Source organism: Scophthalmus maximus, chromosome 5 (assembly GCF_022379125.1).
Source record: "Scophthalmus maximus strain ysfricsl-2021 chromosome 5, ASM2237912v1, whole genome shotgun sequence".
NCBI classification, from domain to species: domain Eukaryota; kingdom Metazoa; phylum Chordata; class Actinopteri; order Pleuronectiformes; family Scophthalmidae; genus Scophthalmus; species Scophthalmus maximus.
Genome location: NC_061519.1, coordinates 24,757,527 through 24,771,171, shown reverse-complemented (window position 1 = coordinate 24,771,171; position 13,645 = coordinate 24,757,527). Strand labels below are relative to the sequence as shown.

General features: G+C 46.6%; 1 long non-coding RNA gene across 1 annotated transcript; it reads right to left on the bottom strand.

Moving 5' to 3' along the window:
• Nucleotides 1-6,078: 6,078 nt before the first annotated feature.
• Nucleotides 6,079-12,781, bottom strand: LOC118311609. Its single transcript, XR_007030756.1, has 4 exons — nucleotides 12,649-12,781; nucleotides 11,072-11,244; nucleotides 7,472-7,581; nucleotides 6,079-7,379 (listed from the first exon to the last, which is right to left on the bottom strand). It is a non-coding gene; the product is annotated as an uncharacterized LOC118311609 (long non-coding RNA).
• Nucleotides 12,782-13,645: the final 864 nt, after the last annotated feature.

Here is a 13,645-nt window from a genome sequence, read left to right as displayed (position 1 = left end):
GCCAGTCTCTGGTGCCAGCGTTTCACCGGTGTCACTGTTTTCTAAAATTTGGCGCTTACCCTGCCCCATACTGGCCGGGCATAGCCAGACCAATACTCTAATACTCCGTATTAATCTGGGACCTCTCGGTTCATCTTCGATTTCCAAGAGGCGCCACTGACCGACGCAGACGAATCGCGCGACGTCCGTTTAGCGACGCGGCAGAGAGAGCGAGAGAGGAGACGTCGGTGATGATGATTCCCACAATGCGCGTGAACCAGTGTTGACGTTTTTTGAGGGAGAAATTTGGAGATCGTGTTCAAGTCAAATGCTCAGCGGCAGCCATCTTGGTCGTTTACAAAAGTCGCTCTCGTCCGCGTGGCGGCACAAAGCCCCGGACCAGTATCAGATAACCGGCTGTGATTGGACCGGCACCTTTTCTGCCGGAGGGAAATCACTTCCCACCGGAGGATGATCCAGACCGGGAGTCTGGCAGAGCAAATTTAAATGAGCTCCCAGAATCCATCTGGGTCCCAGGCTAGCGCCGTACTACACCCCCCCCCCCCAGCTGCTTAAGAGAACTTTATGTTTTACTGACGTTTCTTGGATCTGGATGAATGTGAAGCAGGGTGATTGTCAGCGAACTGCCAAAAGAAAAAAGGAACACAGGGAAGAAAAAAACGCCCAAAAAGAAAATCTGTGTTGCGTCTCGGCTGGACTCGTGGCCTCGGCTGAGTTTCCCTTTCAGCTGATCGCCCAGGTGATCTGAACGAACGCCAGGGCGCTGTGAAGAATTACAGAGCTGATGTCTGAACAGAGCGGCGGAGCGGGGAGCCGGTGAGATCCTTCCATGTACCTGTCAGCCCGGGATGATGGCCGACTTCCTGTGGGCCGGAGAAACACTAATAGTCTCCAGCTGGACAGAAAGAAGTCTTCACCGTGTGTGTGTGTGTGTGTGTGTGTGTGTGTGTGTGTGTTTGCCTCTAACGGCAAGGAACTTTACACCTACGTTGGGTCAGAGTGGATGACTTGAACACATGTGAATTTCCGCGCTCACCTGATGAGGTACTTTCCCAGCAAACGGAAGAGGAGCCGACCGTTAGAAGTCTGAGGATCAGAACCGAAGGTGATTTTCGCGAGCGCTGCTCTTTTCCCTCACGTGCTGGGAGTCTTTCTTTCCCTTCTCGCGTGGTTTCCACGGCGACACTGTCGGAGGGGTCGGGCGCCGGGCGTCGGGCCCGTCTCCTCACCTGGAGCCGCTGCAGCTGCAGTGCGAACAGCGGAGCCGGCGCTGTCCGCTGCTTGTCGTCGCGGAGCGCCGCTGGAGAAGTTTGCGCGTGTCACCTAGTGGCCAGGCTCACTGTGCAACAACCGGGGCTTCCAGAGGCGTAAAACAAAAGCTTTGTGTTTTCTTACAGCAGTTCAGACCTCTTCTACTTTTTCCACACCAAGAGATTTGACAGCTCTCATTTACAAACGTATGCAGACCCCCTAATCCAGTACTTTGTTGCAGTCTTCAGCCTTGAATCCTCTTGGGTAGGCGTCTACAAGTTTTGCAGCCTCTCACTGTGGGAACTGTTGGGTTTCTCTATAATTTCGGAAGGTCTCGACCAAAAGTGCCCCGAGACGATGCATGTTGTGCTTTGGGTCTGTACAAATAAAAGGGAATTGGATCGGGACGCCTGGAGGTGGGCGGTGCATCCATCTCCTCCTGGCCGATCCTGTCAAGCGCTGTCAGTCAGATTGGACGGGGAGCGTCTGTGGGCCTGCAGGTCTCCATCTTCAGCGGGACAGCGACGCCACCGTCGTGTCTCATCGCGGGGGTTGGTACCGGGAGACTGTCCTAGGATAGGATAAGATAGGTCGTTTGTTCAAGCAGCTTATTAAGACTCCTGTGGTCGTTCCAAGTCGGAAACTTGACTTGAGCAAACTTGACGGACTTACCAACTTCTAGCGAACTTTGCTCTCGTCTAGCAGCCGTGTACATAACGACCGCCAGAAGTTTGCGGTGGACTGGTAAGTCCGTCAAGCTTGTGCAAGTAAGTATTACTGCTGATTCTCTGCCATGTCACCCTAACCGCCACCTAACCGTACTTTGGTAAATGGAATAAAACCCCACGATGCTCTGAGGCGAAAGGTATTCGTGGCGTACCTCCTGTCCCCAGTAGAGACGTCATTGAAGGTAGTTGTTAACCACTTAGGACATAGTTCGCCGTATGAGTCGTAGGACGTGTTGGGTACCGGCCAGCTGATGAGCAGTGCCTCGTGTTCTCCAGACACACAGCAGAGAGTTCTGGCTTCAATCTCAGTCGCATCAAAGCAGAGAATCTTTGTTCCACGCGCTCTCAGAGTCCTTTCTGTGCCATTTGGCAAACGCCAAGCAGGCTGTCATAGGCCTTCTACTCCTCCAGCTCGTCACTCTGGCATAAAACCCATGGTGGAGTCCTTTTTCGACAGATCTCTGATCTCCAGGCTTCTGAAGCTCTGTCAGAGTGAACGTTGGGTTCTGACCTTAAAGGATTTCAGAACGTGCCCTTTTTCTTTTTCTGTATTTGTTCGACAAGCCAAGGCAAAGGGGGAAAAAATACAGGACGCCGTGTGGCGGAACGCATCCTGGCTGATGGAGGATCGAAGCTGCTGCTGACACCGACGTGGCCTCGCGGTTGAGTTCAGATGAGGTGTCACATTTGCAGAGATTCATGCAAGACATCAAAATCACAGCACACATAATTGAAAATATGAAAGTCAAATTCTTTTAGAAAAACATGTCTTAAAGACTTTTCTCGAGGGGGGAAAGAAGACGCGAGCGGTTCAGATTGAGCGCACGCCGTAAAAGCCGAACGTAGGTTGTTAGTTTTTATACGAGCGATGGTCTAATCCTGCGGCAGTGACACTATGGTCGCGGCATTCCTCAACTTTTTAACAGTCTCTCAGCCTGAGGAGCCAGTGGTTCACTGCAGAGGGGGGAAAAGAAAGACACATTGCTTCTTCCTGCCGTAACATTGTCACGACAGAATGAGAAGGTAAATATGAGATTTTGCCAATTCCAGGACGAGTTTGAGGTACAAGTTCCTGTGAAGGGCGATCCTCCCCTCCCCCGTCCTGCTTCTGGCCAAAACAATACCGAGCTCGTCCGGACTGGAGTGAAACATTATCAATTCAGGACGAGAAAAGCTGGATTCGTCACAAGCCTCCGACTCCAGTCCAAGAGTTTCCTCGGAAGATGAACAACCAATACATCAACTACCTAGTGTAAGGGGGGCTTGAGGGTTCACAAACATACAAGCATCCTAATCATTTATTTCTGGGCCTTTGCTGCATTTCCCCTCTCTAAGGTCTACGAACACAATTTGACCCCGGCCTAACCTTGACGAACACAGGGGGGGGGGGATGAAACCATATTGCAGTGATTACCGCACCTACGCGCTTCCCATTACATTTCTCAAGCTTCTTTCAGGTACAAGAGCCGAAGTCAAACCGCAGCGGCGCATACTTAAGATATCTGGCTGCAGGAATGTGTGTGTGTGTGTGTGTGTGTGCGCCACGCTGCTTTTCATCCCGAGGTGTGTTTTCACGGTCTCCAGGCAGCACGGAGGTCCCCGCTGCAGGCCTGATCCACATTAAAGCCACATGTCTCTGTTTTTCTTTCCTACACGGGCCACATGTCATATACCTGCGGCTCTCGGGCCGGAGCTCACGAGCTCACGAGCTCACGGGCACACGAGCTCACGGGCTCACGAGCACACGGGCTCACGAGCACACGGGCTCACGAGCTCACGAGCTCACGAGCACACGGGCTCACGAGCTCACGGGCTCACGAGCACACGGGCTCACGAGCACACGAGCACACGAGCTCACGAGCACACGAGCTCACGAGCTCACGAGCTCACGAGCACACGGGCTCACGAGCTCACGAGCTGCCGCGAAGGTGAAGAAACCGCCACGGCCTCGGCGCCGGTGATCGTCGTGACTTCACTCAAAGGTGAAAGAATTGGTTCACAGATGTTTTAAGAAACCTTCATAGGTACGTGAAACTTTTGCGTGATGATTCAGAGAAAGGGGGGGGGGGGGGGGGCTTCTGGCAGACTTTTTGTTGTTGTTGTAATAATCGCTACAAAGTTAAAAAATGTAAAAGATGTCCTTCAGGGCTCCGTCAAGGATGTCCTCTCACATCACAGACACATTTCTCCTGGATTTGAAACACTTTCAAGCTATAGAAACAGATTTTTTGGCCACATGGGGAAAGGAGAAATACTCTTACATCCTTTTATCCATGGTGGCCTTGTTGCAGACCGTAGCTTATTGACTAATTCAGCAGATACGGAACAACATCCTCATTCATAATCATATTTATAGTCATCTGATCAAGGTGTAGTTGAGTATTTGATCTCTTTACGCTCCGTTTTTGGTCTCCACCATCTCATGATAGAAATATACCTGGCTCTTTAGCTGCTAAATGCTCCACTGTCTTTATCGGCCCCACCCTGCTTCACATCTGCACCTTTATACAGACACACACACACACACACACTCCGCGCTGGACAGGATGGGGCTGGGTTTCATATTTCCTGCGCTGTATTCCCCAGGCTGCTGGCTGATGTCTTGATGTGAAACGTTCCCAGTTTCCTGCAGCTCCCAGGTGAGCGTGTGGCTGCGAGCTCGTGTTGTTGCGGGGAAATCAGAAGTCTCCTGCGTTCAACTCCTTTCCAGCCGTTATTCTGTTCAGTGTTCGCTCACACACGCTCACACACACACACACACACACACACACACACACACACACACACACACACACACACACACACACACACACACACACACACACACACACACACACACACACACACACACACACACACACACACACACACACACAGTGTTACAACACAGGCACATATGCATTGGAGAGGAAGGAAAAATCCGTCAACAGCTCATCACGTCTTCATTCATTAGTATTTAAGTTACATTATTTTATATAAGTTATGCATTTGAAAGCACGGTCTGATTTGAGAACAGTCAAGACACTTTAGGGCCAAAGACAGAAGTACACGGTGAGTTCACGCGTATTGATTCGTCAGACTGTTGACGTACTGAAATGGAAACTCATCATCGGCTTTGAGGGGCTGGAACACACTCGTCAAACATCAGACTAGACGTTTTCTGTTCGTGGATTTTGGCCTGAAGATACTGTACAGTCGGCCCCAAACTTCTTTTTTTTTAACTACGCAAAAACTTCCTGTGACTGTGAGATGTGTTTCCCACATCTGCTCTCGTCTCCCTCCATCTCCTCCAGGTCTTAGTAAATAGTGTAAACGTGGATCTTAGTGAGCGATACTACAACTAGTGGTGGCGCAGCAGTTCTGCAGCTCTAGCAGTATAACTAGGAGTACTAGAGTAGTTGTTGTAGTTTTACTGCGCCTACTGTCATACACCCTACTTTTAAAACTACCATTACCCCACTAATAAGTACTACCACTACTATAAATCATAGTATTCCGAGTCTTAGTCTTATCGATACTACAGTCTTCTATCAAATGCTGATACTACTTGTGATATTACAACATTACCCACTGCCAGGGTTACTGCTGTTGTCCCCATTACGACTGCACGTCCAACAATAACACAAAAGCAGCGCGGCGCAGGATCAAAAATGACGATTGTGCAAATGCTCTCTGAAAGTCCGATATCAGACGGCGAGAGGGTTTTTTTCTTTTCTTCCCGTCATTCATGTTCCCCGGCCCCCTCCTTCTCCTTGCAATCTGTTTTCCACATTTGGCTTTGAGGGGAAAATGTACGGAAAGAAACTCAGGTGCCGCTGTCGGACACGGACACGGACACGGACACACACACTCACACTCACACACACACACACACTCACACTCACACTCACACACACAGAAGAAAACAAACTCTGCAGACAGTAACAGAGGAGCTGACCTGCCTCTGAATACCTCACTCAGCTAAATATAGCCAGGAGATGCATGTCTGTCCTGTCAGCCCCCCCCCCCCCCCCCCCCCCCCCCCCCCCCCCCCCCCCCCCACACACACACACACACACTTCACCGTCCCCTCAAGCCCTTATCTTAATTATTTCCAGACTTCACAGTCCACACACACACACACACACACACACACACACACAGCTGATTAAAATAAACTCCAGTGTGTTGTTTACAGGCCTTCCGGCTGACTTTAAAGTCAGGCGAGGGCGTGACTGTCCGTGAGTGTGTGTGTGTGTGTGTGTGTGTGTGTGTGATGACATGTTGTTTGTGTGCACATGCTTCATTTGTGTGAGCTCATGCACATGGACATCTGTCTTGTTTTAGTTCCTTGTTGTACGTTTGTGTACGTGAACAAAGGGGTGGACACATTTTAAGCACAATTCTCTCTCTCTCGTAAAGTCCACCGATAAGGTGAATCCGGGTGAATGTTTTCTTTTCATTGATTATTGATTATTTGCCCTCGTTTAGTCGCCAATCATGCGAGGAAAAATTTGAGATGTTTCCAGGACCCTGCAAGTGGGCTTCAGCTTCGTCACATTTTTTGCATTTTACCGTTCAAACCCAGCCGACGCCGACTCCTCCCGGAGCGGCTGTACAAACAGTTTCCTACAACTTGTTTTAGAACGTCCACGAGTATTCCACAAATCACACTTTGATCACGTTCCCTCTTTAAAAGCTCAGCGCGCGCAGACAAGCGTGGTTTTCAAACCAGAACGCCTTTATTTTTTGACTCAAGTGGAAATCCCACAGTTTCCAAAGACGCCAAATGTGTCTGCAGGAATTTTTCGGAAATGTGTAAAAACAATAAAGAAGGAAAAAAGACAAGCTATTCAGAATATTCCCATTTTGATGGGAAGGCGCAGCAATAAAATATGTGGGAGTTTAAATATTTCACTCGCACAGTTTGAAACATGTAGTTTTCTGTGAAGTGAAGCTGATCCAGAATATATTGTATATATATATATATGTATATATATATATGTATATTTATGTGTGTGTGTGTGGCATGAGATTACTAAAAGGGAAACGCTGCTTAAGGGGTTTTAAATCACAGCAACACGGTTCGAAAAAAGGTTAAGCTTTGAGTTTAAGTTTGTAGAATTCAAACAACATCAGTGTGTGTGTGTGTGTCTCCAGGGTAACCAGGGAGAGTGTGTAGAAATGGTCATTAGATTATGTCCATCCTCTGGCCTCTCCTCCCCCTCGACGAGAGAGAGAGAGAGCTGTGAGCAGCGAGATGTGAGATCCACTTACCAAACCCAGACTCTCCTCCATCACCCGATGGAAACGCTCCATCACGCTCACACACACACACTCACACATACACACATACACACTCTCACACACGCGCGCGCGCGACGTCGCCGCACAGACGCCGAGCTCTCCGACACCTCACGTCTGCAAATAAAAGAGAACATCATCCTAAAGTGCCTTCCAGCAGCAGGAAAATACTCAGCGGTGCAATTTTCACCTAATTGTCAAACTCCTACCTGTTGATTTCAGAAATGATGAAAATGCATCTGAACGCCCGTCGTCACCAAACCTCCTCGGCGTGCGGCCCGTCGGAGCAATAATGTCAGATGAAACTTCGATGATCTCTCTGCAGCAGCAGCGAAGAAGAAAATGAAAAGAAGAGAAACAATTGGAGGATGTTAGTAGACAACAGTGTTTGCGGTATCTTTCACATCCCAGACAAATTCCCTCATGGCAGAGAAAATAACCGCCCATCCATAATTCATCATTTCATCCAGCTAATTAGCCGCTCTTTCCAAAAAAAAAAAAGGCCCTTGCAAATGTCAAACACGTGCAATTAATTGGTTTGTCTCTGCCAGAGTTGATGAACATATATATATATGTACACGAGCGGTGGTCCTGGACCACTGGGGAATGACGAGGGGGCGTGTTTTTGTGTCGTCGTTGTCGTTATTAGATTTATCTTTCGAAATCTATAAGATCATGCACAGGAGGCGTGATTTTCTTTTTTCTCTAAGACTAATAGCCAACTATTAATTTATACTATCAACAAGTATCGTTTTTACTTGTCACACTTGTACACTTTATACGTTTGTGAAATGATTGACAGGAGAAATGTGTGTGTGTACGTGTGCGTGTGTGTGTGTGTGTTCCTTTAACATTTCATCATATCCCCTTCAACAGATTTAGAGTAAAGGTCCTGCAGCACTTTGGGGCTTTTGTCACCTGTACGCGTTGTCGAGACCCGTTACATCCACCAGGGGGCAGAAAATAAAAGCCCTGAGGTTTATACAGAATATTTTCTGTTCTGGCTTAAATATTAAATGGAAAGATTGAATTACTCCCCTGAGACCTGGAGTTAGTATTCAAGCAGCGTTTCTCTTGGATATGAATGAAAAGACTAACACTGTATATTCGACAACATCTTTAAAAGCAGCGGACGGAGACAAAGTCGTCTATATCGCCATGACGACCTGGAGCACGATTATACTTCAGATGTATAAACTCTATGGTTAAACTATTTTCATATTATGTTTTGCCCTGATATGATTTTGTGGATCTTCTTCTTCTGTCGGGTTTGGCAAAATCTTTAGAGTTTCACTTAGAGTCGATGCCGAAGTGATGAAGTGACTCTGGACCTCTCGTCTCTCTCTGTGGTTCCAAACATAAGGTTTGTGTTCCCTAAAAAAAGGCTCCAAAATAAATCCAAGGAGTCAAACCTGATTTAAAAGATAAGATAAGAATATATATATATATATATATATATATATATATATATATATATATATATATATATATTTCTGAAAGTCAAATTTGTTATTTGTCTGGCTATTCTCTCAGTTTTGCTTTTTTTCCTTTGATTCTGAATTCTTAAATAAAAGATCCTTCAAATGAAACAATCTTCAAATTAGACGTCGCAGGTGAAAGCGGCTGATTCTTTCATTTTTAAGACGAAGCCGTTTACAAAGCCATCACCTGGAGCGGGAACTGGGATTCGTACTGATTCCAGGGAAACTCGCCAAAAAACACTTCACTTCCTCTAAATTTAATTTTCTCTGCTTTTTGTGCAAGACACACACACAGTCACACCGGGGAACCGACAACCTGCTCTCTGCTGCTCCACTGAAGCAGTGTGTGTGTGTGTGTGTGTGTGTGCGCGTGTGTGTGCCTTGCTCAAGGGCACAACACCTGCCAAAGGAGAGAGGAGTGAAACAAATGAAATGGATTTATCGGTTATGATATCCACACAACTTTTGCAAGTGTCGCTGTCATCGTCCTCCCTCGCGGCTCGTGTTATATAATGACACATTCTTCTTCTCTCTTTTATACTTATATAGGAACCGTTGTGTAACCGCTGCACTCGCGCCGCTCCCGTTTGAACCCTGCTCTCTGAGCTATCGTCACAAGATCTTAGAACGAAGCCAGAGGTTCATTTGAGGTGTTGCTCTCTCTCTCGCCACACACACACACACACACACACACAAACACACACACACACACAGACACACACACAAGCACGCACGCGTCTATTTGAGGACAGTTTTGTCGCCTGCACAGAGCTCAGGCTGAGCGTGGGACTGAGCTACTCTCTGCCTCCCCTTATTCCCGTGAAAGTCACCATCTGTGGAACTTATATGAAGAAAGAAAGGAGAATAATATGCATGATGAAAAAGGTCAAAACCGAACCTGCGGGCTTGAACCACGCTGCAGCTCAGATATAGATATATCTGCTCTGATATTCTGTAGATGCAATGATCTAACCCCCCCCCCCCCCTCTCTCTCTCTCTCTCTCTGCAGCTTCTTCCATATATATTATACAACTTCTAGTCCTTTACTTATATTCTAAATAGTGTAGAAATACAGTATACATGCAGTAGAGTATCTAATTTCAAACACTTGCATTTCTTTCAAGTCATAAAAAGGAATATGAAATAGTAGGAGGATTTTGTTGAAAGTCTTTAACAGTCAATTCAGGATCTGTGTGTAGTTATGGCTCAGGACCCATCACTGCCTTGTCTCACTGTTGACCTGTGGTGGTGTGTGTGTGTGTGTGTGTGTGTGTGTGTGTGTGTGTGTGTGTGTTCGTGGGCCCTGATGAGCTGCAGATGGGCTGCTGTGATTGGCTGATACAGGTGAATTCCCTTTAGTGGTCGCTGGGCTTTGGTGGGTTTCTCTTCCTCTCTCTTTTCTGCTTCGAGCGAGCAGCTTCCTGTTGTGTGATTTACCCGTTGCGGGTATTGAGGGATAGTTTGTGTTTTTAATGGAAGATGTGGAGGGAAGCCTTGGCTCTTCTTCTCTTCTAAATGGTGGGGTCCGTCCTTTAAGTGGACACAAGAAGGTTTGATTGGTTTAAATCCACTTTAAATTTTTTGTTGTTGTATGATCCCAAAATGAAACTATGGCTTATTTAATATGAGGAAAAAATTATTTTATAGGCTAACTCTGGTCTTTACTCTTTATTTCTTGGAAGTAGGGAAAGAAAGGAGTGACACTTTTGATGTGCCAGGGAGTTACAGTAACTTTGTGTTTGAAGTGAGTATTTTGGAATTTAAAAAATCTTATTCTGCTCGAGTCTAATTTAAGTTATTTGTTCAACTCTTCTTTAAAGTCCAGCCAGACGCATCATCCGCTCAAAACTGGACCAGTGGAGTCTGTGACTTTGTGTTTGAGCTCACAATGTTCAGCTGTAGCACCATCGTGTGGCCGTGCAAGGCACTACGTGGTAATTACGCCACAGTAGTGGTAGTAGGAGTCGTAGAAGAACAGAGTCCAGGCTTCAGTATGAGTATGTTACGTTACCACCTGCTGAAAAGACAGGAGCTCTTCAATGTAAAGGTGATTGCATGGATGTGATTCTCATGGATCCATCAGAGAAAACACAGGGGGAGCGTATAATATTTTTCTCCTTATCATCATCTAGTGTATTTCTGCAAATCTATACGGCATTAGCAGACGGGACACACGCACGCACGCACGCACGCACGCGTCCATGCAGCTCGGATGCGTGGAAGTCTTTGCAGGAGCGTCGGCCATGTTGTGGGTCTCGCTGGGACAAGTTCAAACGAGCGAAAAAAACCTGCAAAGACGAACAAGCAAAAAAAACCTCATGCTTTTACCAGAAGCGTAGGAGAAGTCTCTGATCGTCTGCTTTCACGGCGCCTGGCTCGCTTCGGTTCCCTTCGCCTGCGTCTTTGGCGAAAGGGCCCCGAGCGGAGCTGCCAAACACACGGGGGCCACTGGACTGCAGGGGGATTGGAGCACGTTTCTGGAATCGCTGCTCTCGTGCGTCCTTGTTCAACGGATTAAAAGAGGAGAAACGAGGAGCAAAGATTACAAAGTATTAAAGGTTTAGAGGCGCTCTTGGTTACGTAGGTGGAAGAAAAAAAAGGGGGTAATTAATGTTGCTGGGTGAAAACAAAGGATCTGGAGTTTCTCTGCTAAAGAACATTCATTTAAGAAATCAAAGGATAGAAAAGAACAATGTAGTAGTATTAAATAAAAGTCCTTTGAGCAGCTATGTGTTTTTAAACTGGTAAAAGAAGAAAAAAAACATTTATCCGACCATCATGTCACCCGGTAGTAATTAGGCTCCGTACACGAAGTGTAATCAGCTCAGCGGGCGGACGACGAGAAGCTGATGGGATCTCTGGTCCCAATGTGCCTCAGATACATTTATCTACAGGACGATTGTGTACGATGACCATGCAGCACTTCTATACTTCTTTAAAAGACCGTGTTCATTTTCGGTTGAGTTCAAAAACATGATAAATATTCAGATATGGAGTCTACAACGTGGACGGACGGAAACTTTATTTATTGAATTATTAAGACTAACTGTTACTGTAGCCTTTCACCTGAAACATTCACATTCAAATATTGTTATTATTGTTATTGTACATAGTATTTTTCAATTATATCTTATTGACCTTATTTTCTCTTTCCATCCTGACTTTATTTCTTATTGCATTTTCCCCTTGTGCTGAATTAAGCTTGTGTCTTCTTCCTGCTTTCAGTTCATTTCACTCTGTTTTAAATGCGACAGGTGCTATGCGAACAAAGTTTATTATTACCATTATTATAATTAGACAGAGGGCAACTGCGTCAACGGTGTTTTAAAACATGCAGCAGCGTTGTTTGAAAGAAGACACTCGCTCAAGTGGCAACTTATATTTTGAGCTTCCAATTTGCCTGTCTATACATCTACATGAAGGTTCTTTTTTTTAAATTGTCATAATATCTGGCACAAAAAAATACACTTGATTCCAATAAAAACCACACACACACACGCGCGCGCGCTCTTAAACCGCAGTGTGTGTGTAGAACACACTAAAACACACTGTGTTCCGTGCTCGCCTCTTTGTGCAGGTACAGTGGTGGAACACATAATAATCCCCTCCGCCTCTCACAAAGCCAGCGGCGGCTGAGAGCTCTGTCGCGCCGACGTGACACAAAGGGAGCAGTCGAATTACAGAAACACAAAGAGCGAGAGAGGAGGAGGAGGAGGAGGAGGAAGAGGAGGAGGAAGAGGAGGAAGATCAAGGCTGTCTTGTCTAATTGAAGAGCGTGGTTTGAGCACGAGGAGAACAACAACGGGCTGTTATCTCTTATCTCTGCAGAGTGAGCGGAAGCAAAGAGGGTGAGACGGTTAAACAGAAAGTCATGTTTCAGTTGTTGTTTTTTTTGTTTTTTTCACCTGCGTCTCGTTTCCCTTCCCAGTTCCAGTCTCCTTTCCACTTTCGCCAGGGTTGTTTGGATGCGACGAGCCGCTCGGTGCTCTGGAAGGAGAGAAAAAAGGTTGAAAGGTTAAAAAGCTTTTGGAGTTTTTCTCCAGTGTTCCTCAACACGTGTGATGGGAGCATGGGCGTAGCACTGGGGGGGGGGGGGGCAGACTACCCAGGGCCAAAGGGTGGGTGGCGTAGGGGACCCTAGAAAGCCTGGAATTAGTGTTTTCTAAGTAATTAGTGTCATGACATGAATTCAAAATTGTCTGACAACATTGGCTGAGAGACTGAACTATGTATTTCAAAAAATAGTGGAGGTTCTCCGAGGGACGAATTTCCGTCTATCCTCCCCTGAGAAACTCTTGAGACGAGTCTGCTCAGGCACCAAGCGAGGTCATCTCATCTATGGCAAGACGAAACACTCAATGAGCAGCGGCAGTCTCTCTCTCTCTCTCGAGGTGTCATAGTCGCGGGGAGATGACGACATTACTCAAAGCTAAATCCACTACAGAGACCGGGGACGGGCCGACAGTCTTGGGACGCCGAACACTGTGAACCTGTTGATCTGTGGAGCGAACCAGAAGTCTCCTCAACATTGAGCTCTTGTAATAAATACTTCTGCTTAAGACGTCCACGGTTTTCCGTCTTCCTGAATCAGCATCCACGCCATCGATTGTTCCATTTCACCCATCGAAACGCAGAATCTGTCAGCTGAAGTCCCAGAAGAGAAAAGAAAGAGATTAAAAGCAAACAAAGGGAAAACAACTTCAATAATTTCTTTCAAAAGAAAGGTGACCAGCTATTAGCAAACTCCCCCCACGACAGCTAGCTAGCAGCTACCTAGCTGAGATCCACACAGCTGCTATTGCTAGCGAGCTAGCTGTAACTTTTACTAGCTGAATACAGTAGGAGTTAGCTATCTACTATCAGAACACACATAAATTAATAGGTATCATAGCTGCGGGGGCC